General features: G+C 52.9%; 38 non-coding genes across 38 annotated transcripts; all 38 read left to right on the forward strand.

Annotated features, from left to right (window-relative positions):
* The first annotated feature begins 433 nt into the window (after window positions 1-433).
* Window positions 434-552, forward strand: LOC135589687 (5S ribosomal RNA). Its single transcript, XR_010477094.1, has one exon. It is a non-coding gene; the product is annotated as a 5S ribosomal RNA (ribosomal RNA).
* A 544-nt stretch (window positions 553-1,096) lies between these two features.
* Window positions 1,097-1,215, forward strand: LOC135591417 (5S ribosomal RNA). The gene has a single exon (XR_010478515.1). It is a non-coding gene; the product is annotated as a 5S ribosomal RNA (ribosomal RNA).
* Window positions 1,216-1,759: 544 nt separating this feature from the next.
* Window positions 1,760-1,878, forward strand: LOC135590934 (5S ribosomal RNA). Its single transcript, XR_010478338.1, has one exon. It is a non-coding gene; the product is annotated as a 5S ribosomal RNA (ribosomal RNA).
* Window positions 1,879-2,422: 544 nt separating this feature from the next.
* On the forward strand, window positions 2,423-2,541 carry LOC135591226 (5S ribosomal RNA). Its single transcript, XR_010478454.1, has one exon. It is a non-coding gene; the product is annotated as a 5S ribosomal RNA (ribosomal RNA).
* A 544-nt stretch (window positions 2,542-3,085) lies between these two features.
* LOC135591238 (5S ribosomal RNA) lies at window positions 3,086-3,204 on the forward strand. The gene has a single exon (XR_010478456.1). It is a non-coding gene; the product is annotated as a 5S ribosomal RNA (ribosomal RNA).
* A 544-nt stretch (window positions 3,205-3,748) lies between these two features.
* On the forward strand, window positions 3,749-3,867 carry LOC135590869 (5S ribosomal RNA). The gene has a single exon (XR_010478273.1). It is a non-coding gene; the product is annotated as a 5S ribosomal RNA (ribosomal RNA).
* Window positions 3,868-4,411: 544 nt separating this feature from the next.
* LOC135590889 (5S ribosomal RNA) lies at window positions 4,412-4,530 on the forward strand. Its single transcript, XR_010478293.1, has one exon. It is a non-coding gene; the product is annotated as a 5S ribosomal RNA (ribosomal RNA).
* A 544-nt stretch (window positions 4,531-5,074) lies between these two features.
* LOC135589553 (5S ribosomal RNA) lies at window positions 5,075-5,193 on the forward strand. Its single transcript, XR_010476961.1, has one exon. It is a non-coding gene; the product is annotated as a 5S ribosomal RNA (ribosomal RNA).
* A 544-nt stretch (window positions 5,194-5,737) lies between these two features.
* On the forward strand, window positions 5,738-5,856 carry LOC135589760 (5S ribosomal RNA). The gene has a single exon (XR_010477166.1). It is a non-coding gene; the product is annotated as a 5S ribosomal RNA (ribosomal RNA).
* A 544-nt stretch (window positions 5,857-6,400) lies between these two features.
* On the forward strand, window positions 6,401-6,519 carry LOC135589554 (5S ribosomal RNA). The gene has a single exon (XR_010476962.1). It is a non-coding gene; the product is annotated as a 5S ribosomal RNA (ribosomal RNA).
* Window positions 6,520-7,063: 544 nt separating this feature from the next.
* Window positions 7,064-7,182, forward strand: LOC135589761 (5S ribosomal RNA). Its single transcript, XR_010477167.1, has one exon. It is a non-coding gene; the product is annotated as a 5S ribosomal RNA (ribosomal RNA).
* Window positions 7,183-7,726: 544 nt separating this feature from the next.
* LOC135591250 (5S ribosomal RNA) lies at window positions 7,727-7,845 on the forward strand. Its single transcript, XR_010478459.1, has one exon. It is a non-coding gene; the product is annotated as a 5S ribosomal RNA (ribosomal RNA).
* A 544-nt stretch (window positions 7,846-8,389) lies between these two features.
* On the forward strand, window positions 8,390-8,508 carry LOC135591262 (5S ribosomal RNA). The gene has a single exon (XR_010478461.1). It is a non-coding gene; the product is annotated as a 5S ribosomal RNA (ribosomal RNA).
* Window positions 8,509-9,052: 544 nt separating this feature from the next.
* Window positions 9,053-9,171, forward strand: LOC135590480 (5S ribosomal RNA). Its single transcript, XR_010477888.1, has one exon. It is a non-coding gene; the product is annotated as a 5S ribosomal RNA (ribosomal RNA).
* Window positions 9,172-9,715: 544 nt separating this feature from the next.
* Window positions 9,716-9,834, forward strand: LOC135590720 (5S ribosomal RNA). The gene has a single exon (XR_010478127.1). It is a non-coding gene; the product is annotated as a 5S ribosomal RNA (ribosomal RNA).
* Window positions 9,835-10,378: 544 nt separating this feature from the next.
* Window positions 10,379-10,497, forward strand: LOC135589681 (5S ribosomal RNA). The gene has a single exon (XR_010477087.1). It is a non-coding gene; the product is annotated as a 5S ribosomal RNA (ribosomal RNA).
* Window positions 10,498-11,041: 544 nt separating this feature from the next.
* Window positions 11,042-11,160, forward strand: LOC135590929 (5S ribosomal RNA). Its single transcript, XR_010478332.1, has one exon. It is a non-coding gene; the product is annotated as a 5S ribosomal RNA (ribosomal RNA).
* A 544-nt stretch (window positions 11,161-11,704) lies between these two features.
* LOC135591274 (5S ribosomal RNA) lies at window positions 11,705-11,823 on the forward strand. The gene has a single exon (XR_010478463.1). It is a non-coding gene; the product is annotated as a 5S ribosomal RNA (ribosomal RNA).
* A 544-nt stretch (window positions 11,824-12,367) lies between these two features.
* Window positions 12,368-12,486, forward strand: LOC135589682 (5S ribosomal RNA). The gene has a single exon (XR_010477088.1). It is a non-coding gene; the product is annotated as a 5S ribosomal RNA (ribosomal RNA).
* Window positions 12,487-13,005: 519 nt separating this feature from the next.
* Window positions 13,006-13,124, forward strand: LOC135589464 (5S ribosomal RNA). Its single transcript, XR_010476872.1, has one exon. It is a non-coding gene; the product is annotated as a 5S ribosomal RNA (ribosomal RNA).
* A 544-nt stretch (window positions 13,125-13,668) lies between these two features.
* Window positions 13,669-13,787, forward strand: LOC135589526 (5S ribosomal RNA). Its single transcript, XR_010476933.1, has one exon. It is a non-coding gene; the product is annotated as a 5S ribosomal RNA (ribosomal RNA).
* Window positions 13,788-14,306: 519 nt separating this feature from the next.
* Window positions 14,307-14,425, forward strand: LOC135589465 (5S ribosomal RNA). The gene has a single exon (XR_010476873.1). It is a non-coding gene; the product is annotated as a 5S ribosomal RNA (ribosomal RNA).
* A 544-nt stretch (window positions 14,426-14,969) lies between these two features.
* On the forward strand, window positions 14,970-15,088 carry LOC135589286 (5S ribosomal RNA). Its single transcript, XR_010476694.1, has one exon. It is a non-coding gene; the product is annotated as a 5S ribosomal RNA (ribosomal RNA).
* A 544-nt stretch (window positions 15,089-15,632) lies between these two features.
* On the forward strand, window positions 15,633-15,751 carry LOC135591309 (5S ribosomal RNA). The gene has a single exon (XR_010478470.1). It is a non-coding gene; the product is annotated as a 5S ribosomal RNA (ribosomal RNA).
* Window positions 15,752-16,295: 544 nt separating this feature from the next.
* Window positions 16,296-16,414, forward strand: LOC135589466 (5S ribosomal RNA). Its single transcript, XR_010476874.1, has one exon. It is a non-coding gene; the product is annotated as a 5S ribosomal RNA (ribosomal RNA).
* Window positions 16,415-16,958: 544 nt separating this feature from the next.
* LOC135589287 (5S ribosomal RNA) lies at window positions 16,959-17,077 on the forward strand. The gene has a single exon (XR_010476695.1). It is a non-coding gene; the product is annotated as a 5S ribosomal RNA (ribosomal RNA).
* A 544-nt stretch (window positions 17,078-17,621) lies between these two features.
* LOC135591311 (5S ribosomal RNA) lies at window positions 17,622-17,740 on the forward strand. Its single transcript, XR_010478471.1, has one exon. It is a non-coding gene; the product is annotated as a 5S ribosomal RNA (ribosomal RNA).
* A 544-nt stretch (window positions 17,741-18,284) lies between these two features.
* Window positions 18,285-18,403, forward strand: LOC135590126 (5S ribosomal RNA). Its single transcript, XR_010477533.1, has one exon. It is a non-coding gene; the product is annotated as a 5S ribosomal RNA (ribosomal RNA).
* A 544-nt stretch (window positions 18,404-18,947) lies between these two features.
* LOC135591287 (5S ribosomal RNA) lies at window positions 18,948-19,066 on the forward strand. The gene has a single exon (XR_010478466.1). It is a non-coding gene; the product is annotated as a 5S ribosomal RNA (ribosomal RNA).
* A 544-nt stretch (window positions 19,067-19,610) lies between these two features.
* Window positions 19,611-19,729, forward strand: LOC135589467 (5S ribosomal RNA). The gene has a single exon (XR_010476875.1). It is a non-coding gene; the product is annotated as a 5S ribosomal RNA (ribosomal RNA).
* A 544-nt stretch (window positions 19,730-20,273) lies between these two features.
* Window positions 20,274-20,392, forward strand: LOC135589288 (5S ribosomal RNA). The gene has a single exon (XR_010476697.1). It is a non-coding gene; the product is annotated as a 5S ribosomal RNA (ribosomal RNA).
* Window positions 20,393-20,936: 544 nt separating this feature from the next.
* LOC135591313 (5S ribosomal RNA) lies at window positions 20,937-21,055 on the forward strand. The gene has a single exon (XR_010478473.1). It is a non-coding gene; the product is annotated as a 5S ribosomal RNA (ribosomal RNA).
* Window positions 21,056-21,599: 544 nt separating this feature from the next.
* On the forward strand, window positions 21,600-21,718 carry LOC135591314 (5S ribosomal RNA). Its single transcript, XR_010478474.1, has one exon. It is a non-coding gene; the product is annotated as a 5S ribosomal RNA (ribosomal RNA).
* Window positions 21,719-22,262: 544 nt separating this feature from the next.
* Window positions 22,263-22,381, forward strand: LOC135590243 (5S ribosomal RNA). The gene has a single exon (XR_010477649.1). It is a non-coding gene; the product is annotated as a 5S ribosomal RNA (ribosomal RNA).
* A 544-nt stretch (window positions 22,382-22,925) lies between these two features.
* On the forward strand, window positions 22,926-23,044 carry LOC135589642 (5S ribosomal RNA). Its single transcript, XR_010477049.1, has one exon. It is a non-coding gene; the product is annotated as a 5S ribosomal RNA (ribosomal RNA).
* A 544-nt stretch (window positions 23,045-23,588) lies between these two features.
* On the forward strand, window positions 23,589-23,707 carry LOC135590244 (5S ribosomal RNA). The gene has a single exon (XR_010477650.1). It is a non-coding gene; the product is annotated as a 5S ribosomal RNA (ribosomal RNA).
* Window positions 23,708-24,251: 544 nt separating this feature from the next.
* Window positions 24,252-24,370, forward strand: LOC135589284 (5S ribosomal RNA). The gene has a single exon (XR_010476692.1). It is a non-coding gene; the product is annotated as a 5S ribosomal RNA (ribosomal RNA).
* Window positions 24,371-24,914: 544 nt separating this feature from the next.
* Window positions 24,915-25,033, forward strand: LOC135591388 (5S ribosomal RNA). The gene has a single exon (XR_010478497.1). It is a non-coding gene; the product is annotated as a 5S ribosomal RNA (ribosomal RNA).
* The last annotated feature ends 40 nt before the right edge of the window (window positions 25,034-25,073 follow it).

A 25,073-nucleotide genomic window follows, 5' to 3' on the forward strand; every position in this document is an offset into this window, starting at 1 on the left:
AGAATAATGAAATCATCATCTAAAAATTTCTTCATAAAACATACAATGACCAGACATGGTTCTAGGATGGGTGACCCCCTGGGAAGTCCTCGTGTTGCACTCCTTTTTGCGCCCCGAGCGGCCAAAACCTCTCCCGTCGACCTCCAAGACGATGGTTTTGGGCCTCGGAATTTGCCGTGACCGCTACGCAGTCAGTCTCGTGGGGCTCGGAGAGAGCTTTCGGGAATGGGGCCGCAATAGCGATTCCGAGTTCGTTCGAGAAAGTCCCGATGGTTTCGGCGCGCGCTTGCCGTGTCCGGTACGCGGTCGGCCTAGTGGGCATCGGAGGGATCCGACAATGGCGATTCCGAGATCGTTCGAGAGGTTTCGGGGCTCCGGTCGTCGATGCGCCGTCCGCGACGTGCACAAAGGCGAGGGACGACGCACACAAAACGAGTGCGATCATACCAGCACTAAAGCACCGGATCCCATCAGAACTCCGAAGTTAAGCCTGCTTGGGTGAGAGTAGTACTAGGATGGGTGACCCCCTGGGAAGTCCTTGTGTTGCACTCCTTTTTGCGCCCCGAGCGGCCAAAAGACTTACTTAAAACTCTCTTTTAAGCTTTTCAATTTTTCCAGCATTATGGCCAACAATAAATATGTCATTAACATATATATAGCAGGAGAATAATGAAATCATCATCTAAAAATTTCTTCATAAAACATATAATGACCAGACATGGTTCTAGGATTGGTGACCCCCTGGGAAGTCCTCGTTTTGCACTCCTTTTTGCGCCCCGAGCGGCCAAAACCTCTCCCGACGACCTCCGAGGCGATGGTTTTGGGCCTCGGAATTTGCCGTGACCGCTACGCAGTCAGTCTCGTGGGGCTCGGAGAGAGCTTTCCGGAATGGGGCCGCAATAGCGATTCCGAGTTCGTTCGAGAAAGTCCCGATGGTTTCGGCGCGCGCTTGCCGTGTCCGGTACGCGGTCGGCCTCGTGGGCATCGGAGGGATCCGACAATGGCGATTCCGAGATCGTTCGAGAGGTTTCGGGGCTCCGGTCGTCGATGCGCCGTCCGCGACGTGCACAAAGGCGAGGGACGACGCACACAAAATGAGTTCGATCATACCAGCATTAAAGCACCGGATCCCATCAGAACCCCGAAGTTAAGCGTGCTTGGGCGAGAGTATTACTAGGATGGGTGACCCCTTGGGAAGTCCTCTTGTTGCCCTCCTTTTTGCGCCCCGAGCGGCCAAAAGACTTACTTAAAACTCTCTTTTAAGCTTTTCAATTTTTCCAGCATTATGGCCAACAATAAATATGTCATTAACATATATATAGCAGGAGAATAATGAAATCATCATCTAAAAATTTCTTCATAAAACATACAATGACCAGACATGGTTCTAGGATGGGTGACCCCCTGGGAAGTCCTCGTGTTGCACTCCTTTTTGCGCCCCGAGCGGCCAAAACCTCTCCCGTCGACCTCCGAGACGATGGTTTTGGGCCTCGGAATTTGCCGTGACCGCTACGCAGTCAGTCTCGTGGGGCTCGGAGAGAGCTTTCCGGAATGGGGCCGCAATAGCGATTCCGAGTTCGTTCGAGAAAGTCCCGATGGTTTCGGCGCGCGCTTGCCGTGTCCGGTACGCGGTCGGCCTCGTGGGCATCGGAGGGATCCGACAATGGCGATTCCGAGATCGTTCGAGAGGTTTCGGGGCTCCGGTCGTCGATGCGCCGTCCGCGACGTGCACAAAGGCGAGGGACCACGCACACAAAACGAGTACGATCATACCAGCACTAAAGCACCGGATCCCATCAGAACTCCGAAGTTAAGTCTGTTTGGCCGAGAGTAGTACAAGGATGGGTGACCCCCTGGGAAGTCCTCGTGTTGCACTCCTTTTTGCGCCCCGAGCGGCCAAAAGACTTACTTAAAACTCTCTTTTAAGCTTTTCAATTTTTCCAGCATTATGGCCAACAATAAATATGTCATTAACATATATATAGCAGGAGAATAATGAAATCATCATCTAAAAATTTCTTCATAAAACATACAATGACCAGACATGGTTCTAGGATGGGTGACCCCCTGGGAAGTCCTCGTGTTGCACTCCTTTTTGCGCCCCGAGCGGCCAAAACCTCTCCCGTCGACCTCCGAGGCGATGGTTTTGGGCCTCGGAATTTGCCGTGACCGCTACGCAGTCAGTCTCGTGGGGCTCGGAGAGAGCTTTCCGGAATGGGGCCGCAATAGCGATTCCGAGTTCGTTCGAGAAAGTCCCGATGGTTTCGGCGCGCGCTTGCCATGTCCGGTACGCGGTCGGCCTCGTGGGCATCGGAGGGATCCGACAATGGCGATTCCGATATCGTTCGAGAGGTTTCGGGGCTACGGTCGTCGATGCGCCGTCCGCGACGTGCACAAAGGCGAGGGACGACGCACACAAAACGAGTGCGATCATACCAGCACTAAAGCACCGGATCCCATCAGAACTCCGAAGTTAAGCCTGCTTGGGCGAGAGTAGTACTAGGATGGGTGACCCCCTGGGAAGTCCTCGTGTTGCACTCCTTTTTGCGCCCCGAGCGGCCAAAAGACTTAATTAAAACTCTCTTTTAAGCTTTTCAATTTTTCCATCATTATGGCCAACAATAAATATGTCATTAACATATATATAGCAGGAGAATAATGAAATCATCATCTAAAAATTTCTTCATAAAACATACAATGACCAGACATGGTTCTAGGATGGGTGACCCCCTGGGAAGTCCTCGTGTTGCACTCCTTTTTGCGCCCCGAGCAGCCAAAACCTCTCCCGTCGACCTCCGAGGCGATGGTTTTGGGCCTCAGAATTTGCCGTGACCGCTACGCAGTCAGTCTCGTGGGGCTCGGAGAGAGCTTTCGGGAATGGGGCCGCAATAGCGATTCCGAGTTCGTTCGAGAAAGTCCCGATGGTTTCGGCGCGCGCTTGCCGTGTCCGGTACGCGGTCGGCCTAGTGGGCATCGGAGGGATCCGACAATGGCGATTCCGAGATCGTTCGAGAGGTTTCGGGGCTCCGGTCGTCGATGCGCCGTCCGCGACGTGCACAAAGGCGAGGGACGACGCACACAAAACGAGTGCGATCATACCAGCACTAAAGCACCGGATCCCATCAGAACTCCGAAGTTAAGCCTGCTTGGGCGAGAGTAGTACTAGGATGGGTGACCCCCTGGGAAGTCCTCGTGTTGCACTCCTTTTTGCGCCCCGAGCGGCCAAAAGACTTACTTAAAACTCTCTTTTAAGCTTTTCAATTTTTCCAGCATTATGGCCAACAATAAATATGTCATTAACATATATATAGCAGGAGAATAATGAAATCATCATCTAAAAATTTCTTCATAAAACATATAATGACCAGACATGGTTCTAGGATTGGTGACCCCCTGGGAAGTCCTCGTTTTGCACTCCTTTTTGCGCCCCGAGCGGCCAAAACCTCTCCCGTCGACCTCCGAGGCGATGGTTTTGGGCCTCGGAATTTGCCGTGACCGCTACGCAGTCAGTCTCGTGGGGCTCGGAGAGAGCTTTCCGGAATGGGGCCGCAATAGCGATTCCGAGTTCGTTCGAGAAAGTCCCGATGGTTTCGGCGCGCGCTTGCCGTGTCCGGTACGCGGTCGGCCTCATGGGCATCGGAGGGATCCGACAATGGCGATTCCGAGATCGTTCGAGAGGTTTCGGGGCTCCGGTCGTCGATGCGCCGTCCGCGACGTGCACAAAGGCGAGGGGCGACGCACACAAAACGAGTGCGATCATACCAGCATTAAAGCACCGGATCCCATCAGAACTCCGAATTTAAGCGTGCTTGGGCGAGAGTATTACTAGGATGGGTGACCCCTTGGGAAGTCCTCTTGTTGCCCTCCTTTTTGCGCCCCGAGCGGCCAAAAGACTTACTTAAAACTCTCTTTTAAGCTTTTCAATTTTTCCAGCATTATGGCCAACAATAAATATGTCATTAACATATATATAGCAGGAGAATAATGAAATCATCATCTAAAAATTTCTTCATAAAACATACAATGACCAGACATGGTTCTAGGATGGGTGACCCCCTGGGAAGTCCTCGTGTTGCACTCCTTTTTGCGCCCCGAGCGGCCAAAACCTCTCCCGTCGACCTCCGAGACGATGGTTTTGGGCCTCGGAATTTGCCGTGACCGCTACGCAGTCAGTCTCGTGGGGCTCGGAGAGAGCTTTCCGGAATGGGGCCGCAATAGCGATTCCGAGTTCGTTCGAGAAAGTCCCGATGGTTTCGGCGCGCGCTTGCCGTGTCCGGTACGCGGTCGGCCTCGTGGGCATCGGAGGGATCCGACAATGGCGATTCCGAGATCGTTCGAGAGGTTTCGGGGCTCCGGTCGTCGATGCGCCGTCCGCGACGTGCACAAAGGCGAGGGACCACGCACACAAAACGATTACGATCATACCAGCACTAAAGCACCGGATCCCATCAGAACTCCGAAGTTAAGTATGCTTGGCCGAGAGTAGTACAAGGATGGGTGACCCCCTGGGAAGTCCTCGTGTTGCACTCCTTTTTGCGCCCCGAGCGGCCAAAAGACTTACTTAAAACTCTCTTTTAAGCTTTTCAATTTTTCCAGCATTATGGCCAACAATAAATATGTCATTAACATATATATAGCAGGAGAATAATGAAATCATCATCTAAAAATTTCTTCATAAAACATACAATGACCAGACATGGTTCTAGGATGGGTGACCCCCTGGGAAGTCCTCGTGTTGCACTCCTTTTTGCGCCCCGAGCGGCCAAAACCTCTCCCGTCGACCTCCGAGGCGATGGTTTTGGGCCTCGGAATTTGCCGTGACCGCTACGCAGTCAGTCTCGTGGGGCTCGGAGAGAGCTTTCCGGAATGGGGCCGCAATAGCGATTCCGAGTTCGTTCGAGAAAGTCCCGATGGTTTCGGCGCGCGCTTGCCATGTCCGTTACGCGGTCGGCCTCGTGGGCATCGGAGGGATCCGACAATGGCGATTCCGAGATCGTTCGAGAGGTTTCGGGGCTCCGGTCGTCGATGCGCCGTCCGCGACGTGCACAAAGGCGAGGGACGACGCACACAAAACGAGTGCGATCATACCAGCACTAAAGCACCGGATCCCATCAGAACTCCGAAGTTAAGCCTGCTTGGGCGAGAGTAGTACAAGGATGGGTGACCCCCTGGGAAGTCCTCGTGTTGCACTCCTTTTTGCGCCCCGAGCGGCCAAAAGACTTACTTAAAACTCTCTTTTAAGCTTTTCAATTTTTCCAGCATTATGGCCAACAATAAATATGTCATTAACATATATATAGCAGGAGAATAATTAAATCATCATCTAAAAATTTCTTCATAAAACATACAATGACCAGACATGGTTCTAGGATGGGTGACCCCCTGGGAAGTCCTCGTGTTGCACTCCTTTTTGCGCCCCGAGCGGCCAAAACCTCTCCCGTCGACCTCCGAGGCGATGGTTTTGGGCCTCGGAATTTGCCGTGACCGCTACGCAGTCAGTCTCGTGGGGCTCGGAGAGAGCTTTCCGGAATGGGGCCGCAATAGCGATTCCGAGTTCGTTCGAGAAAGTCCCGATGGTTTCGGCGCGCGCTTGCCATGTTCGGTACGCGGTCGGCCTCGTGGGCATCGGAGGGATCCGACAATGGCGATTCCGATATCGTTCGAGAGGTTTCGGGGCTACGGTCGTCGATGCGCCGTCCGCGACGTGCACAAAGGCGAGGGACGACACACACAAAACGAGTGCGATCATACCAGCACTAAAGCACCGGATCCCATCAGAACTCCGAAGTTAAGCCTGCTTGGGCGAGAGTAGTACTAGGATGGGTGACCCCCTGGTAAGTCCTCGTGTTGCACTCCTTTTTGCGCCCCGAGCGGCCAAAAGACTTAATTAAAACTCTCTTTTAAGCTTTTCAATTTTTCCAGCATTATGGCCAACAATAAATATGTCATTAACATATATATAGCAGGAGAATAATGAAATCATCATCTAAAAATTTCTTCATAAAACATACAATGACCAGACATGGTTCTAGGATGGGTGACCCCCTGGGAAGTCCTCGTGTTGCACTCCTTTTTGCGCCCCGAGCGGCCAAAACCTCTCCCGTCGACCTCCGAGGCGATGGTTTTGGGCCTCGGAATTTGCCGTGACCGCTACGCAGTCAGTCTCGTGGGGCTCGGAGAGAGCTTTCCGGAATGGGGCCGCAATAGCGATTCCGAGTTCGTTCGAGAAAGTCCCGATGGTTTCGGCGCGCGCTTGCCATGTCCGTTACGCGGTCGGCCTCGTGGGCATCGGAGGGATCCGACAATGGCGATTCCGAGATCGTTCGAGAGGTTTCGGGGCTCCGGTCGTCGATGCGCCGTCCGCGACGTGCACAAAGGCGAGGGACGACGCACACAAAACGAGTGCGATCATACCAGCACTAAAGCACCGGATCCCATCAGAACTCCGAAGTTAAGCCTGCTTGGGCGAGAGTAGTACAAGGATGGGTGACCCCCTGGGAAGTCCTCGTGTTGCACTCCTTTTTGCGCCCCGAGCGGCCAAAAGACTTACTTAAAACTCTCTTTTAAGCTTTTCAATTTTTCCAGCATTATGGCCAACAATAAATATGTCATTAACATATATATAGCAGGAGAATAATTAAATCATCATCTAAAAATTTCTTCATAAAACATACAATGACCAGACATGGTTCTAGGATGGGTGACCCCCTGGGAAGTCCTCGTGTTGCACTCCTTTTTGCGCCCCGAGCGGCCAAAACCTCTCCCGTCGACCTCCGAGGCGATGGTTTTGGGCCTCGGAATTTGCCGTGACCGCTACGCAGTCAGTCTCGTGGGGCTCGGAGAGAGCTTTCCGGAATGGGGCCGCAATAGCGATTCCGAGTTCGTTCGAGAAAGTCCCGATGGTTTCGGCGCGCGCTTGCCATGTTCGGTACGCGGTCGGCCTCGTGGGCATCGGAGGGATCCGACAATGGCGATTCCGATATCGTTCGAGAGGTTTCGGGGCTACGGTCGTCGATGCGCCGTCCGCGACGTGCACAAAGGCGAGGGACGACACACACAAAACGAGTGCGATCATACCAGCACTAAAGCACCGGATCCCATCAGAACTCCGAAGTTAAGCCTGCTTGGGCGAGAGTAGTACTAGGATGGGTGACCCCCTGGTAAGTCCTCGTGTTGCACTCCTTTTTGCGCCCCGAGCGGCCAAAAGACTTAATTAAAACTCTCTTTTAAGCTTTTCAATTTTTCCAGCATTATGGCCAACAATAAATATGTCATTAACATATATATAGCAGGAGAATAATGAAATCATCATCTAAAAATTTCTTCATAAAACATACAATGACCAGACATGGTTCTAGGATGGGTGACCCCCTGGGAAGTCCTCGTGTTGCACTCCTTTTTGCGCCCCGAGCGGCCAAAACCTCTCCCGTCGACCTCCGAGGCGATGGTTTTGGGCCTCGGAATTTGCCGTGACCGCTACGCAGTCAGTCTCGTGGGGCTCGGAGAGAGCTTTCCGGAATGGGGCCGCAATAGCGATTCCGAGTTCGTTCGAGAAAGTCCCGATGGTTTCGGCGCGCGCTTGCCATGTCCGGTACGCGGTCGGCCTCGTGGGCATCGGAGGGATCCGACAATGGCGATTCCGATATCGTTCGAGAGGTTTCGGGGCTACGGTCGTCGATGCGCCGTCCGCGACGTGCACAAAGGCGAGGGACGACGCACACAAAACGAGTGCGATCATACCAGCACTAAAGCACCGGATCCCATCAGAACTCCGAAGTTAAGCCTGCTTGGGCGAGAGTAGTACTAGGATGGGTGACCCCCTGGGAAGTCCTCGTGTTGCACTCCTTTTTGCGCCCCGAGCGGCCAAAAGACTTAATTAAAACTCTCTTTTAAGCTTTTCAATTTTTCCATCATTATGGCCAACAATAAATATGTCATTAACATATATATAGCAGGAGAATAATGAAATCATCATCTAAAAATTTCTTCATAAAACATACAATGACCAGACATGGTTCTAGGATGGGTGACCCCCTGGGAAGTCCTCGTGTTGCACTCCTTTTTGCGCCCCGAGCAGCCAAAACCTCTCCCGTCGACCTCCGAGGCGATGGTTTTGGGCCTCAGAATTTGCCGTGACCGCTACGCAGTCAGTCTCGTGGGGCTCGGAGAGAGCTTTCGGGAATGGGGCCGCAATAGCGATTCCGAGTTCGTTCGAGAAAGTCCCGATGGTTTCGGCGCGCGCTTGCCGTGTCCGGTACGCGGTCGGCCTAGTGGGCATCGGAGGGATCCGACAATGGCGATTCCGAGATCGTCCGAGAGGTTTCGGGGCTCCGGTCGTCGATGCGCCGTCCGCGACGTGCACAAAGGCGAGGGACGACGCACACAAAACGAGTGCGATCATACCAGCACTAAAGCACCGGATCCCATCAGAACTCCGAAGTTAAGCCTGCTTGGGCGAGAGTAGTACTAGGATGGGTGACCCCCTGGGAAGTCCTCGTGTTGCACTCCTTTTTGCGCCCCGAGCGGCCAAAAGACTTACTTAAAACTCTCTTTTAAGCTTTTCAATTTTTCCAGCATTATGGCCAACAATAAATATGTCATTAACATATATATAGCAGGAGAATAATGAAATCATCATCTAAAAATTTCTTCATAAAACATATAATGACCAGACATGGTTCTAGGATTGGTGACCCCCTGGGAAGTCCTCGTTTTGCACTCCTTTTTGCGCCCCGAGCGGCCAAAACCTCTCCCGTCGACCTCCGAGGCGATGGTTTTGGGCCTCGGAATTTGCCGTGACCGCTACGCAGTCAGTCTCGTGGGGCTCGGAGAGAGCTTTCCGGAATGGGGCCGCAATAGCGATTCCGAGTTCGTTCGAGAAAGTCCCGATGGTTTCGGCGCGCGCTTGCCGTGTCCGGTACGCGGTCGGCCTCATGGGCATCGGAGGGATCCGACAATGGCGATTCCGAGATCGTTCGAGAGGTTTCGGGGCTCCGGTCGTCGATGCGCCGTCCGCGACCTGCACAAAGGCGAGGGGCGACGCACACAAAACGAGTGCGATCATACCAGCATTAAAGCACCGGATCCCATCAGAACTCCGAAGTTAAGCGTGCTTGGGCGAGAGTATTACTAGGATGGGTGACCCCTTGGGAAGTCCTCTTGTTGCCCTCCTTTTTGCGCCCCGAGCGGCCAAAAGACTTACTTAAAACTCTCTTTTAAGCTTTTCAATTTTTCCAGCATTATGGCCAACAATAAATATGTCATTAACATATATATAGCAGGAGAATAATGAAATCATCATCTAAAAATTTCTTCATAAAACATACAATGACCAGACATGGTTCTAGGATGGGTGACCCCCTGGGAAGTCCTCGTGTTGCACTCCTTTTTGCGCCCCGAGCGGCCAAAACCTCTCCCGTCGACCTCCGAGACGATGGTTTTGGGCCTCGGAATTTGCCGTGACCGCTACGCAGTCAGTCTCGTGGGGCTCGGAGAGAGCTTTCCGGAATGGGGCCGCAATAGCGATTCCGAGTTCGTTCGAGAAAGTCCCGATGGTTTCGGCGCGCGCTTGCCGTGTCCGGTACGCGGTCGGCCTCGTGGGCATCGGAGGGATCCGACAATGGCGATTCCGAGATCGTTCGAGAGGTTTCGGGGCTCCGGTCGTCGATGCGCCGTCCGCGACGTGCACAAAGGCGAGGGACCACGCACACAAAACGAGTACGATCATACCAGCACTAAAGCACCGGATCCCATCAGAACTCCGAAGTTAAGTATGCTTGGCCGAGAGTAGTACAAGGATGGGTGACCCCCTGGGAAGTCCTCGTGTTGCACTCCTTTTTGCGCCCCGAGCGGCCAAAAGACTTACTTAAAACTCTCTTTTAAGCTTTTCAATTTTTCCAGCATTATGACCAACAATAAATATGTCATTAACATATATATAGCAGGAGAATAATGAAATCATCATCTAAAAATTTCTTCATAAAACATACAATGACCAGACATGGTTCTAGGATGGGTGACCCCCTGGGAAGTCCTCGTGTTGCACTCCTTTTTGCGCCCCGAGCGGCCAAAACCTCTCCCGTCGACCTCCGAGGTGATGGTTTTGGGCCTCGGAATTTGCCGTGACCGCTACGCAGTCAGTCTCGTGGGGCTCGGAGAGAGCTTTCCGGAATGGGGCCGCAATAGCGATTCCGAGTTCGTTCGAGAAAGTCCCGATGGTTTCGGCGCGCGCTTGCCGTGTCCGGTACGCGGTCGGCCTCGTGGGCATCGGAGGGATCCGACAATGGCGATTCCGATATCGTTCGAGAGGTTTCGGGGCTACGGTCGTCGATGCGCCGTCCGCGACGTGCACAAAGGCGAGGGACGACGCACACAAAACGAGTGCGATCATACCAGCACTAAAGCACCGGATCCCATTAGAACTCCGAAGTTAAGCCTGCTTGGGCGAGAGTAGTACAAGGATGGGTGACCCCCTGGGAAGTCCTCGTGTTGCACTCCTTTTTGCGCCCCGAGCGGCCAAAAGACTTACTTAAAACTCTCTTTTAAGCTTTTCAATTTTTCCAGCATTATGGCCAACAATAAATATGTCATTAACATATATATAGCAGGAGAATAATGAAATCATCATCTAAAAATTTCTTCATAAAACATACAATGACCAGACATGGTTCTAGGATGGGTGACCCCCTGGGAAGTCCTCGTGTTGCACTCCTTTTTGCGCCCCGAGCGGCCAAAACCTCTCCCGTCGACCTCCGAGGCGATGGTTTTGGGCCTCGGAATTTGCCGTGACCGCTACGCAGTCAGTCTCGTGGGGCTCGGAGAGAGCTTTCCGGAATGGGGCCGCAATAGCGATTCCGAGTTCGTTCGAGAAAGTCCCGATGGTTTCGGCGCGCGCTTGCCGTGTCCGGTACGCGGTCGGCCTCGTGGGCATCGGGGGGATCCGACAATGGCGATTCCGAGATCGTTCGAGAGGTTTCGGGGCTCCGGTCGTCGATGCGCCGTCCGCGACGTGCACAAAGGCGAGGGACCACGCACAAAAAACGAGTACGATAATACCAGCACTAAAGCACCGGATCCCATCAGAACTCCGAAGTTAAGCCTGCTTGGGCGAGAGTAGTACAAGGATGCGTGACCCCCTGGGAAGTCCTCGTGTTGCACTCCTTTTTGCGCCCCGAGCGGCCAAAAGACTTACTTAAAACTCTCTTTTAAGCTTTTCAATTTTTCCAGCATTATGGCCAACAATAAATATGTCATTAACATATATATAGCAGGAGAATAATGAAATCATCATCTAAAAATTTCTTCATAAAACATACAATGACCAGACATGGTTCTAGGATGGGTGACCCCCTGGGAAGTCCTCGTGTTGCACTCCTTTTTGCGCCCCGAGCGGCCAAAACCTCTCCCGTCGACCTCCGAGGTGATGGTTTTGGGCCTCGGAATTTGCCGTGACCGCTACGCAGTCAGTCTCGTGGGGCTCGGAGAGAGCTTTCCGGAATGGGGCCGCAATAGCGATTCCGAGTTCGTTCGAGAAAGTCCCGATGGTTTCGGCGCGCGCTTGCCGTGTCCGGTACGCGGTCGGCCTCGTGGGCATCGGAGGGATCCGACAATGGCGATTCCGATATCGTTCGAGAGGTTTCGGGGCTACGGTCGTCGATGCGCCGTCCGCGACGTGCACAAAGGCGAGGGACGACGCACACAAAACGAGTGCGATCATACCAGCACTAAAGCACCGGATCCCATCAGAACTCCGAAGTTAAGCCTGCTTGGGCGAGAGTAGTACTAGGATGGGTGACCCCCTGGGAAGTCCTCGTGTTGCACTCCTTTTTGCGCCCCGAGCGGCCAAAAGACTTACTTAAAACTCTCTTTTAAGCTTTTCAATTTTTCCAGCATTATGGCCAACAATAAATATGTCATTAACATATATATAGCAGGAGAATAATGAAATCATCATCTAAAAATTTCTTCATAAAACATACAATGACCAGACACGGTTCTAGGATGGGTGACCCCCTGGGAAGTCCTCGTGTTGCACTCCTTTTTGCGCCCCGAGCGGCCAAAACCTCTCCCGTCGAACTCCGAGGCGATGGTTTTGGGCCTCGGAATTTGCCGTGACTGCTACGCAGTCAGTCTCGTGGGGCTCGGAGAGAGCTTTCCGGAATGGGGCCGCAATAGCGATTCCGAGTTCGTTCGAGAAAGTCCCGATGGTTTCGGCGCGCGCTTGCCATGTCCGTTACGCGGTCGGCCTCGTGGGCATCGGAGGGATCCGACAATGGCGATTCCGAGATCGTTCGAGAGGTTTCGGGGCTCCGGCCGTCGATACGCCGTCCGCGACGTGCACAAAGGCGAGGGACGACGCACACAAAACGAGTGCGATCATACCAGCACTAAAGCACCGGATCCCATTAGAACTCCGAAGTTAAGCCTGCTTGGGCGAGAGTAGTACAAGGATGGGTGACCCCCTGGGAAGTCCTCGTGTTGCACTCCTTTTTGCGCCCCGAGCGGCCAAAAGACTTACTTAAAACTCTCTTTTAAGCTTTTCAATTTTTCCAGCATTATGGCCAACAATAAATATGTCATTAACATATATATAGCAGGAGAATAATTAAATCATCATCTAAAAATTTCTTCATAAAACATACAATGACCAGACATGGTTCTAGGATGGGTGACTCCTTTTTGCGCCCCGAGCGGCCAAAACCTCTACCGTCGACCTCCGAGGCGATGGTTTTGGGCCTCGGAATTTGCCGTGACCGCTACGCAGTCAGTCTCGTGGGGCTCGGAGAGAGCTTTCCGGAATGGGGCCGCAATAGCGATTCCGAGTTCGTTCGAGAAAGTCCCGATGGTTTCGGCGCGCGCTTGCCGTGTCCGGTACGCGGTCGGCCTCATGGGCATCGGAGGGATCCGACAATGGCGATTCCGAGATCGTTCGAGAGGTTTCGGGGCTCCGGTCGTCGATGCGCCGTCCGCGACGTGCACAAAGGCGAGGGACGACGCACACAAAACGAGTGCGATCATACCAGCACTAAAGCACCGGATCCCATCAGAACTTCGAAGTTAAGCCTGCTTGGGCGAGAGTAGTACTAGGATGGGTGACCCCCTGGGAAGTCCTCGTGTTGCACTCCTTTTTGCGCCCCGAGCGGCCAAAAGACTTACTTAAAACTCTCTTTTAAGCTTTTCAATTTTTCCAGCATTATGGCCAACAATAAATATGTCATTAACATATATATAGCAGGAGAATAATGAAATCATCATCTAAAAATTTCTTCATAAAACATACAATGACCAGACATGGTTCTAGGATGGGTGACCCCCTGGGAAGTCCTCGTGTTGCACTCCTTTTTGCGCCCCGAGCGGCAAAAACCTCTCCCGTCGACCTCCGATGCGATGGTTTTGGGCCTCGGAATTTGCCGTGACCGCTACGCAGTCAGTCTCGTGGGGCTCGGAGAGAGCTTTCCGGAATGGGGCCGCAATAGCGATTCCGAGTTCGTTCGAGAAAGTCCCGATGGTTTCGGCGCGCGCTTGCCGTGTCCGGTACGCGGTCGGCCTAGTGGGCATCGGAGGGATCCGACAATGGCGATTCCGAGATCGTTCGAGAGGTTTCGGGGCTCCGGTCGTCGATGCGCCGTCCGCGACGTGCACAAAGGCGAGGGACGACGCACACAAAACGAGTGCGATCATACCAGCACTAAAGCACCGGATCCCATCAGAACTCCGAAGTGAAGCCTGCTTGGGCGAGAGTAGTACTAGGATGGGTGACCCCCTGGGAAGTCCTTGTGTTGCACTCCTTTTTGCGCCCCGAGCGGCCAAAAGACTTACTTAAAACTCTCTTTTAAGCTTTTCAATTTTTCCAGCATTATGGCCAACAATAAATATGTCATTAACATATATATAGCAGGAGAATAATGAAATCATCATCTAAAAATTTCTTCATAAAACATACAATGACCAGACATGGTTCTAGGATGGGTGACTCCTTTTTGCGCCCCGAGCGGCCAAAACCTCTCCCGTCGACCTCCGATGCGATGGTTTTGGGCCTCGGAATTTGCCGTGACCGCTACGCAGTCAGTCTCGTGGGGCTCGGAGAGAGCTTTCCGGAATGGGGCCGCAATAGCGATTCCGAGTTCGTTCGAGAAAGTCCCGATGGTTTCGGCGCGCGCTTGCCATGTCCGTTACGCGGTCGGCCTCGTGGGCATCGGAGGGATCCGACAATGGCGATTCCGAGATCGTTCGAGAGGTTTCGGGGCTCCGGTCGTCGATGCGCCGTCCGCGACGTGCACAAAGGCGAGGGACGACGCACACAAAACGAGTGCGATCATACCAGCACTAAAGCACCGGATCCCATCAGAACTTCGAAGTTAAGCCTGCTTGGGCGAGAGTAGTACTAGGATGGGTGACCCCCTGGGAAGTCCTCGTGTTGCACTCCTTTTTGCGCCCCGAGCGGCCAAAAGACTTACTTAAAACTCTCTTTTAAGCTTTTCAATTTTTCCAGCATTATGGCCAACAATAAATATGTCATTAACATATATATAGCAGGAGAATAATGAAATCATCATCTAAAAATTTCTTCATAAAACATACAATGACCAGACATGGTTCTAGGATGGGTGACCCCCTGGGAAGTCCTCGTGTTGCACTCCTTTTTGCGCCCCGAGCGGCCAAAACCTCTCCCGTCGACCTCCGAGGCGATGGTTTTGGGCCTCGGAATTTGCCGTGACCGCTACGCAGTCAGTCTCGTGGGGCTCGGAGAGAGCTTTCCGGAATGGGGCCGCAATAGCGATTCCGAGTTCGTTCGAGAAAGTCCCGATGGTTTCGGCGCGCGCTTGCCATGTCCGTTACGCGGTCGGCCTCGTGGGCATCGGAGGGATCCGACAATGGCGATTCCGAGATCGTTCGAGAGGTTTCGGGGCTCCGGTCGTCGATGCGCCGTCCGCGACGTGCACAAAGGCGAGGGACGACGCACACAAAACGAGTGCGATCATACCAGCACTAAAGCACCGGATCCCATCAGAACTCCGAAGTTAAGCCTGCTTGGGCGAGAGTAGTACTAGGATGGGTGACCCCCAGGGAAGTCCTCGTGTTGCACTCCTTTTTGTGCCCCGAGCGGCCAAAAGACTTACTTAAAACTCTCTTTTAAGCTTTTCAATTTTTCCAGCATTATGGCCAACAATAAATATGTCATTAACATATATATAGCAGGAGAATAATGAAATCATCATCTAAAAATTTCTTCATAAAACATACAATGACCAGACATGGTTCTAGGATGGGTGACCCCCAGGGAAGTCCTCGTGTTGCACTCCTTTTTGCGCCCCGAGCGGCCAAAACCTCTCCCGTCGACCTCCGAGGCGATGGTTTTGGGCCTCGGAATTTGCCGTGATCGCTACGCAGTCAGTCTCGTGGCGCTCGGAGAGAGCTTTCCGGAATGGGGCCGCAATAGCGATTCCGAGTTCGTTCGAGAAAGTCCCGATGGTTTCGGCGCGCGCTTGCCGTGTCCGGTACGCGGTCGGCCTCGTGGGCATCGGAGGGATCCGACAATGGCGATTCCAAGATCGTTCGAGAGGTTTCGGGGCTCCGGTCATCGATGCGCAGTCCGCGACGTGAACAAAGGAGAGGGACGACGCAAACAAAAAGAGTGCTATCAGACAAGCACTAAATCACTGGATCCCATCAGAACTCCGAAGTTAAGGGTGCTTGGGCGAGAGTAGTACTAGGATGGGTGACCCCCTGGGAAGTCTTCATGTTGCACTCCTTTTTGCGCCCCGAGCGGCCAAAAGACTTACTTAAAACTCTCTTTTAAGCTTTTCAATTTTTCCAGCATTATGGCCAACAATAAATATGTCATTAACATATATATAGCAGGAGAATAATGAAATCATCATCTAAAAATTTCTTCTTAAAACATACAATGACCAGACATGGTTCTAGGATGGGTGACCCCCTGGGAAGTCCTCGTGTTGCACTCCTTTTTGCGCCCCGAGCGGCCAAAACCTCTCCCGTCGACCTCCGAGGCGATGGTTTTGGGCCTCGGAATTTGCCGTGACCGCTACGCAGTCAGTCTCGTGGGGCTCGGAGAGAGCTTTCCGGAATGGGGCCGCAATAGCGATTCCGAGTTCGTTCGAGAAAGTCCCGATGGTTTCGGCGCGCGCTTGCCATGTCCGTTACGCGGTCGGCCTCGTGGGCATCGGAGGGATCCGACAATGGCGATTCCGAGATCGTTCGAGAGGTTTCGGGGCTCCGGTCGTCGATGCGCCGTCCGCGACGTGCACAAAGGCGAGGGACGACGCACACAAAACGAGTGCGATCATACCAGCACTAAAGCACCGGATCCCATCAGAACTTCGAAGTTAAGCCTGCTTGGGCGAGAGTAGTACTAGGATGGGTGACCCCCTGGGAAGTCCTCGTGTTGCACTCCTTTTTGCGCCCCGAGCGGCCAAAAGACTTACTTAAAACTCTCTTTTAAGCTTTTCAATTTTTCCAGCATTATGGCCAACAATAAATATGTCATTAACATATATATAGCAGGAGAATAATGAAATCATCATCTAAAAATTTCTTCATAAAACATACAATGACCAGACATGGTTCTAGGATGGGTGACCCCCTGGGAAGTCCTCGTGTTGCACTCCTTTTTGCGCCCCGAGCGGCCAAAACCTCTCCCGTCGACCTCCGAGGCGATGGTTTTGGGCCTCGGAATTTGCCGTGACCGCTACGCAGTCAGTCTCGTGGGGCTCGGAGAGAGCTTTCCGGAATGGGGCCGCAATAGCGATTCCGAGTTCGTTCGAGAAAGTCCCGATGGTTTCGGCGCGCGCTTGCCATGTCCGTTACGCGGTCGGCCTCGTGGGCATCGGAGGGATCCGACAATGGCGATTCCGAGATCGTTCGAGAGGTTTCGGGGCTCCGGTCGTCGATGCGCCGTCCGCGACGTGCACAAAGGCGAGGGACGACGCACACAAAACGAGTGCGATCATACCAGCACTAAAGCACCGGATCCCATCAGAACTCCGAAGTTAAGCCTGCTTGGGCGAGAGTAGTACTAGGATGGGTGACCCCCAGGGAAGTCCTCGTGTTGCACTCCTTTTTGTGCCCCGAGCGGCCAAAAGACTTACTTAAAACTCTCTTTTAAGCTTTTCAATTTTTCCAGCATTATGGCCAACAATAAATATGTCATTAACATATATATAGCAGGAGAATAATGAAATCATCATCTAAAAATTTCTTCATAAAACATACAATGACCAGACATGGTTCTAGGATGGGTGACCCCCTGGGAAGTCCTCGTGTTGCACTCCTTTTTGCGCCCCAAGCGGCCAAAACCTCTCCCGTCGACCTCCGAGGCGATGGTTTTGGGCCTCGGAATTTGCCGTGATCGCTACGCAGTCAGTCTCGTGGCGCTCGGAGAGAGCTTTCCGGAATGGGGCCGCAATAGCGATTCCGAGTTCGTTCGAGAAAGTCCCGATGGTTTCGGCGCGCGCTTGCCGTGTCCGGTACGCGGTCGGCCTCGTGGGCATCGGAGGGATCCGACAATGGCGATTCCGAGATCGTTCGAGAGGTTTCGGGGCTCCGGTCGTCGATGCGCCGTCCGCGACGTGAACAAAGGAGAGGGACGACGCAAACAAAAAGAGTGCTATCAGACAAGCACTAAATCACTGGATCCCATCAGAACTCCGAAGTTAAGGGTGCTTGGGCGAGAGTAGTACTAGGATGGGTGACCCCCTGGGAAGTCTTCATGTTGCACTCCTTTTTGCGCCCCGAGCGGCCAAAAGACTTACTTAAAACTCTCTTTTAAGCTTTTCAATTTTTCCAGCATTATGGCCAACAATAAATATGTCATTAACATATATATAGCAGGAGAATAACGAAATCATCATCTAAAAATTTCTTCTTAAAACATACAATGACCAGACATGGTTCTAGGATGGGTGACCCCCTGGGAAGTCCTCGTGTTGCACTCCTTTTTGCGCCCCGAGCGGCCAAAACCTCTCCCGTCGACCTCCGAGGCGATGGTTTTGGGCCTCGGAATTTGCCGTGACCGCTACGCAGTCAGTCTCGTGGGGCTCGGAGAGAGCTTTCCGGAATGGGGCCGCAATAGCGATTCCGAGTTCGTTCGAGAAAGTCCCGATGGTTTCGGCGTGCGCTTGCCGTGTCCGGTACGCGGTCGGCCTCGTGGGCATCGGAGGGATCCGACAATGGCGATTCCGAGATCGTTCGAGAGGTTTCGGGGCTCCGGTCGTCGATGCGCCGTCCGCGACGTGCACAAAGGCGAGGGACGACGCACACAAAACGAGTGCGATCATACCAGCATTAAAGCACCGGATCACATCAGAACTCCGAAGTTAAGCCTGATTGGGCGAGAGTAGTACTAGGATGGGTGACCCCCTGGGAAGTCCACGTGTTGCACTCCTTTTTGCGCCCCGAGCGGCCAAAAGACTTACTTAAAACTCTCTTTTAAGCTTTTCAATTTTTCCAGCATTATGGCCAACAATAAATATGTCATTAACATATATATAGCAGGAGAATAATGAAATCATCATCTAAAAATTTCTTCATAAAACATACAATGACCAGACAAGGTTCTAGGATGGGTGACCCCCTGGGAAGTCCTCGTGTTGCACTCCTTTTTGCGCCCCGAGCGGCCAAAACCTCTCCCGTCGACCTCCGAGGCGATGGTTTTGGGCCTCGGAATTTGCCGTGACCGCTACGCAGTCAGTCTCGTGGGGCTCGGAGAGAGCTTTCCTGAATGGGGCCGCAATAGCGATTCCGAGTTCGTTCGAGAAAGTCCCGATGGTTTCGGCGCGCGCTTGCCGTGTCCGGTACGCGGTCGGCCTCGTGGGCATCGGAGGGATCCGACAATGGCGATTCCGAGATCGTTCGAGAGGTTTCGGGGCTCCGGTCGTCGATGCGCCGTCCGCGACGTGCACAAAGGCGAGGGACGACGCACACAAAATGAGTGCGATCATACCAGCACTAAAGCACCGGATCCCATCAGAACTCCGAAGTTAAGCCTGCTTGGGCGAGAGTAGTACTAGGATGGGTGACCCCCTGGGAAGTCCTCGTGTTGCACTCCTTTTTGCGCCCCGAGCGGCCAAAAGACTTACTTAAAACTCTCTTTTAAGCTTTTCAATTTTTCCAGCATTATGGCCAACAATAAATATGTCATTAACATATATATAGCAGGAGAATAATTAAATCATCATCTAAAAATTTCTTCATAAAACATACAATGACCAGACATGGTTCTAGGATGGGTGACCCCCTGGGAAGTCCTCGTGTTGCACTCCTTTTTGCGCCCCGAGCGGCCAAAACCTCTCCCGTCGACCTCCGAGGCGATGGTTTTGGGCCTCGGAATTTGCCGTGACCGCTACGCAGTCAGTCTCGTGGGGCTCGGAGAGAGCTTTCCGGAATGGGGCCGCAATAGCGATTCCGAGTTCGTTCGAGAAAGTCCCGATGGTTTCGGCGCGCGCTTGCCATGTCCGTTACGCGGTCGGCCTCGTGGGCATCGGAGGGATCCGACAATGGCGATTCCGAGATCGTTCGAGAGGTTTCGGGGCTCCGGTCGTCGATGCGCCGTCCGCGACGTGCACAAAGGCGAGGGACGACGCACACAAAACGAGTGCGATCATACCAGCACTAAAGCACCGGATCCCATCAGAACTTCGAAGTTAAGCCTGCTTGGGCGAGAGTAGTACTAGGATGGGTGACCCCCTGGGAAGTCCTCGTGTTGCACTCCTTTTTGCGCCCCGAGCGGCCAAAAGACTTACTTAAAACTCTCTTTTAAGCTTTTCAATTTTTCCAGCATTATGGCCAACAATAAATATGTCATTAACATATATATAGCAGGAGAATAATGAAATCATCATCTAAAAATTTCTTCATAAAACATACAATGACCAGACATGGTTCTAGGATGGGTGACCCCCTGGGAAGTCCTCGTGTTGCACTCCTTTTTGCGCCCCGAGCGGCCAAAACCTCTCCCGTCGACCTCCGATGCGATGGTTTTGGGCCTCGGAATTTGCCGTGACCGCTACGCAGTCAGTCTCGTGGGGCTCGGAGAGAGCTTTCCGGAATGGGGCCGCAATAGCGATTCCGAGTTCGTTCGAGAAAGTCCCGATGGTTTCGGCGCGCGCTTGCCATGTCCGTTACGCGGTCGGCCTCGTGGGCATCGGAGGGATCCGACAATGGCGATTCCGAGATCGTTCGAGAGGTTTCGGGGCTCCGGTCGTCGATGCGCCGTCCGCGACGTGCACAAAGGCGAGGGACGACGCACACAAAACGAGTGCGATCATACCAGCACTAAAGCACCGGATCCCATCAGAACTCCGAAGTTAAGCCTGCTTGGGCGAGAGTAGTACTAGGATGGGTGACCCCCAGGGAAGTCCTCGTGTTGCACTCCTTTTTGTGCCCCGAGCGGCCAAAAGACTTACTTAAAACTCTCTTTTAAGCTTTTCAATTTTTCCAGCATTATGGCCAACAATAAATATGTCATTAACATATATATAGCAGGAGAATAATGAAATCATCATCTAAAAATTTCTTCATAAAACATACAATGACCAGACATGGTTCTAGGATGGGTGACCCCCTGGGAAGTCCTCGTGTTGCACTCCTTTTTGCGCCCCGAGCGGCCAAAACCTCTCCCGTCGACCTCCGAGGCGATGGTTTTGGGCCTCGGAATTTGCCGTGATCGCTACGCAGTCAGTCTCGTGGCGCTCGGAGAGAGCTTTCCGGAATGGGGCCGCAATAGCGATTCCGAGTTCGTTCGAGAAAGTCCCGATGGTTTCGGCGCGCGCTTGCCGTGTCCGGTACGCGGTCGGCCTCGTGGGCATCGGAGGGATCCGACAATGGCGATTCCGAGATCGTTCGAGAGGTTTCGGGGCTCCGGTCGTCGATGCGCCGTCCGCGACGTGAACAAAGGAGAGGGACGACGCAAACAAAAAGAGTGCTATCAGACAAGCACTAAATCACTGGATCCCATCAGAACTCCGAAGTTAAGGGTGCTTGGGCGAGAGTAGTACTAGGATGGGTGACCCCCTGGGAAGTCTTCATGTTGCACTCCTTTTTGCGCCCCGAGCGGCCAAAAGACTTACTTAAAACTCTCTTTTAAGCTTTTCAATTTTTCCAGCATTATGGCCAACAATAAATATGTCATTAACATATATATAGCAGGAGAATAATGAAATCATCATCTAAAAATTTCTTCTTAAAACATACAATGACCAGACATGGTTCTAGGATGGGTGACCCCCTGGGAAGTCCTCGTGTTGCACTCCTTTTTGCGCCCCGAGCGGCCAAAACCTCTCCCGTCGACCTCCGAGGCGATGGTTTTGGGCCTCGGAATTTGCCGTGACCGCTACGCAGTCAGTCTCGTGGGGCTCGGAGAGAGCTTTCCGGAATGGGGCCGCAATAGCGATTCCGAGTTCGTTCGAGAAAGTCCCGATGGTTTCGGCGTGCGCTTGCCGTGTCCGGTACGCGGTCGGCCTCGTGGGCATCGGAGGGATCCGACAATGGCGATTCCGAGATCGTTCGAGAGGTTTCGGGGCTCCGGTCGTCGATGCGCCGTCCGCGACGTGAACAAAGGAGAGGGACGACGCAAACAAAAAGAGTGCTATCAGACAAGCACTAAATCACTGGATCCCATCAGAACTCCGAAGTTAAGGGTGCTTGGGCGAGAGTAGTACTAGGATGGGTGACCCCCTGGGAAGTCTTCATGTTGCACTCCTTTTTGCGCCCCGAGCGGCCAAAAGACTTACTTAAAACTCTCTTTTAAGCTTTTCAATTTTTCCAGCATTATGGCCAACAATAAATATGTCATTAACATATATATAGCAGGAGAATAATGAAATCATCATCTAAAAATTTCTTCATAAAACATACAATGACCAGACATGGTTCTAGGATGGGTGACCCCCTGGGAAGTCCTCGTGTTGCACTCCTTTTTGCGCCCCGAGCGGCCAAAACCTCTCCCGTCGACCTCCGAGGCGATGGTTTTGGGCCTCGGAATTTGCCGTGACCGCTACGCAGTCAGTCTCGTGGGGCTCGGAGAGAGCTTTCCTGAATGGGGCCGCAATAGCGATTCCGAGTTCGTTCGAGAAAGTCCCGATGGTTTCGGCGCGCGCTTGCCGTGTCCGGTACGCGGTCGGCCTCGTGGGCATCGGAGAGATCCGACAATGGCGATTCCGAGATCGTTCGAGAGGTTTCGGGGCTCCGGTCGTCGATGCGCCGTCCGCGACGTGCACAAAGGCGAGGGACGACGCACATAAAACGAGTACGATCATACCAGCACTAAAGCACCGGATCCCATCAGAACTCCGAAGTTAAGCCTGCTTGGGCGAGAGTAGTACAAGGATGGGTGACCCCCTGGGAAGTCCTCGTGTTGCACTCCTTTTTGCGCCCCGAGCGGCCAAAAGACTTACTTAAAACTCTCTTTTAAGCTTTTCAATTTTTCCAGCATTATGGCCAACAATAAATATGTCATTAACATATATATAGCAGGAGAATAATGAAATCATCATCTAAAAATTTCTTCATAAAACATACAATGACCAGACATGGTTCTAGGATGGGTGACCCCCTGGGAAGTCCTCGTGTTGCACTCCTTTTTGCGCCTCGAGCGGCCAAAACCTCTCCCGTCGACCTCCGAGGCGATGGTTTTGGGCCTCTGAATTTGCCGTGACCGCTACGCAGTTAGTCTCGTGGGGCTCGGAGAGAGCTTTCCGGAATGGGGCCGCAATAGCGATTCCGAGTTCGTTCGAGAAAGTCCCGATGGTTTCGGCGCGCGCTTGCCGTGTCCGGTACGCGGTCGGCCTCGTGGGCATCGGAGGGATCCGACAATGGCGATTCCGAGATCGTTCGAGAGGTTTCGGGGCTCCGGTCGTCGATGCGCCGTCCGCGACGTGCACAAAGGCGAGGGACGACGCACACAAAACGAGTGCGATCATACCAGCACTAAAGCACCGGATCCCATCAGAACTCCGAAGTTAAGCCTGCTTGGGCGAGAGTAGTGCTAGGATGGGTGACCCCCTGGGAAGTCCTCGTGTTGCACTCCTTTTTGCGCCCCGAGCGGCCAAAAGACTTACTTAAAACTCTCTTTTAAGCTTTTCAATTTTTCCAGCATTAAGGCCAACAATAAATATGTCATTAACATATATATAGCAGGAGAATAATGAAATCATCATCTAAAAATTTCTTCATAAAACATACAATGACCAGACAAGGTTCTAGGATGGGTGACCCCCTGGGAAGTCCTCGTGTTGCACTCCTTTTTGCGCCCCGAGCGGCCAAAACCTCTCCCGTCGACCTCCGAGGCGATGGTTTTGGGCCTCGGAATTTGCCGTGACCGCTACGCAGTCAGTCTCGTGGGGCTCGGAGAGAGCTTTCCGGAATGGGGCCGCAATAGCGATTCCGAGTTCGTTCGAGAAAGTCCCGATGGTTTCGGCGCGCGCTTGCCGTGTCCGGTACGCGGTCGGCCTCGTGGGCATCGGAGGGATCCGACAATGGCGATTCCGAGATCGTTCGAGAGGTTTCGGGGCTCCGGTCGTCGATGCGCCGTCCGCGACGTGCACAAAGGCGAGGGACGACGCACACAAAACGAGTACGATCATACCAGCACTAAAGCACCGGATCCCATCAGAACTCCGAAGTTAAGCCTGCTTGGGCGAGAGTAGTACAAGGATGGGTGACCCCCTGGGAAGTCCTCGTGTTGCACTCCTTTTTGCGCCCCGAGCGGCCAAACGACTTACTTAAAACTCTCTTTTAAGCTTTTCAATTTTTCCAGCATTATGGCCAACAATAAATATGTCATTAACATATATATAGCAGGAGAATAATGAAATCATCATCTAAAAATTTCTTCATAAAACATACAATGACCAGACATGGTTCTAGGATGGGTGACCCCCTGGGAAGTCCTCGTGTTGCACTCCTTTTTGCGCCCCGAGCAGCCAAAACCTCTCCCGTCGACCTCCGAGGCGATGGTTTCGGGTCTCGGAATTTGCCGTGACCGCTACGCAGTCAGTCTCGTGGGGCTCGGAGAGAGCTTTCCGGAATGGGGCCGCAATAGCGATTCCGAGTTCGTTCGAGAAAGTCCCGATGGTTTCGGCGCGCGCTTGCCGTGTCCGGTACGCGGTCGGCCTCGTGGGCATCGGAGGGATCCGACAATGGCGATTCCGAGATAGTTCGAGAGGTTTCGGGGCTCCGGTCGTCGATGCGCCGTCCGCGACGTGCACAAAGGCGAGGGACGACGCACACAAAACGAGTGCGATAATACCAGCACTAAAGCACCGGATCCCATCAGAACTCCGAAGTTAAGCCTGCTTGGGCGAGAGTAGTACTAGGATGGGTGACCCCCTGGGAAGTCCTCGTGTTGCACTCCTTTTTGCGCCCCGAGCGGCCAAAAGACTTACTTAAAACTCTCTTTTAAGCTTTTCAATTTTTCCAGCATTATGGCCAACAATAAATATGTCATTAACATATATATAGCAGGAGAATAATGAAATCATCATCTAAAAATTTCTTCATAAAACATACAATGACCAGACATGGTTCTAGGATGGGTGACCCCCTGGGAAGTCCTCGTGTTGCACTCCTTTTTGCGCCCCGAGCGGCCAAAACCTCTCCCGACGACCTCCGAGGCGATGGTTTTGGGCCTCGGAATTTGCCGTGACCGCTACGCAGTCAGTCTCGTGGGGCTCGGAGAGAGCTTTCCGGAATGGGGCCGCAATAGCGATTCCGAGTTCGTTCGAGAAAGTCCCGATGGTTTCGGCGCGCGCTTGCCGTGTCCGGTACGCGGTCGGCCTCGTGGGCATCGGAGGGATCCGACAATGGCGATTCCGAGATCGTTCGAGAGGTTTCGGGGCTCCGGTCGTCGATGCGCCGTCCGCGACGTGAACAAAGGAGAGGGACGACGCAAACAAAAAGAGTGCTATCAGACAAGCACTAAATCACTGGATCCCATCAGAACTCCGAAGTTAAGGGTGCTTGGGCGAGAGTAGTACTAGGATGGGTGACCCCTTGGGAAGTCTTCATGTTGCACTCCTTTTTGCGCCCCGAGCGGCCAAAAGACTTACTTAAAACTC

The sequence above is a fragment of the Musa acuminata genome, chromosome BXJ1-8 (assembly GCF_036884655.1).
Source record: "Musa acuminata AAA Group cultivar baxijiao chromosome BXJ1-8, Cavendish_Baxijiao_AAA, whole genome shotgun sequence".
In the NCBI taxonomy this organism is placed as follows: domain Eukaryota; kingdom Viridiplantae; phylum Streptophyta; class Magnoliopsida; order Zingiberales; family Musaceae; genus Musa; species Musa acuminata.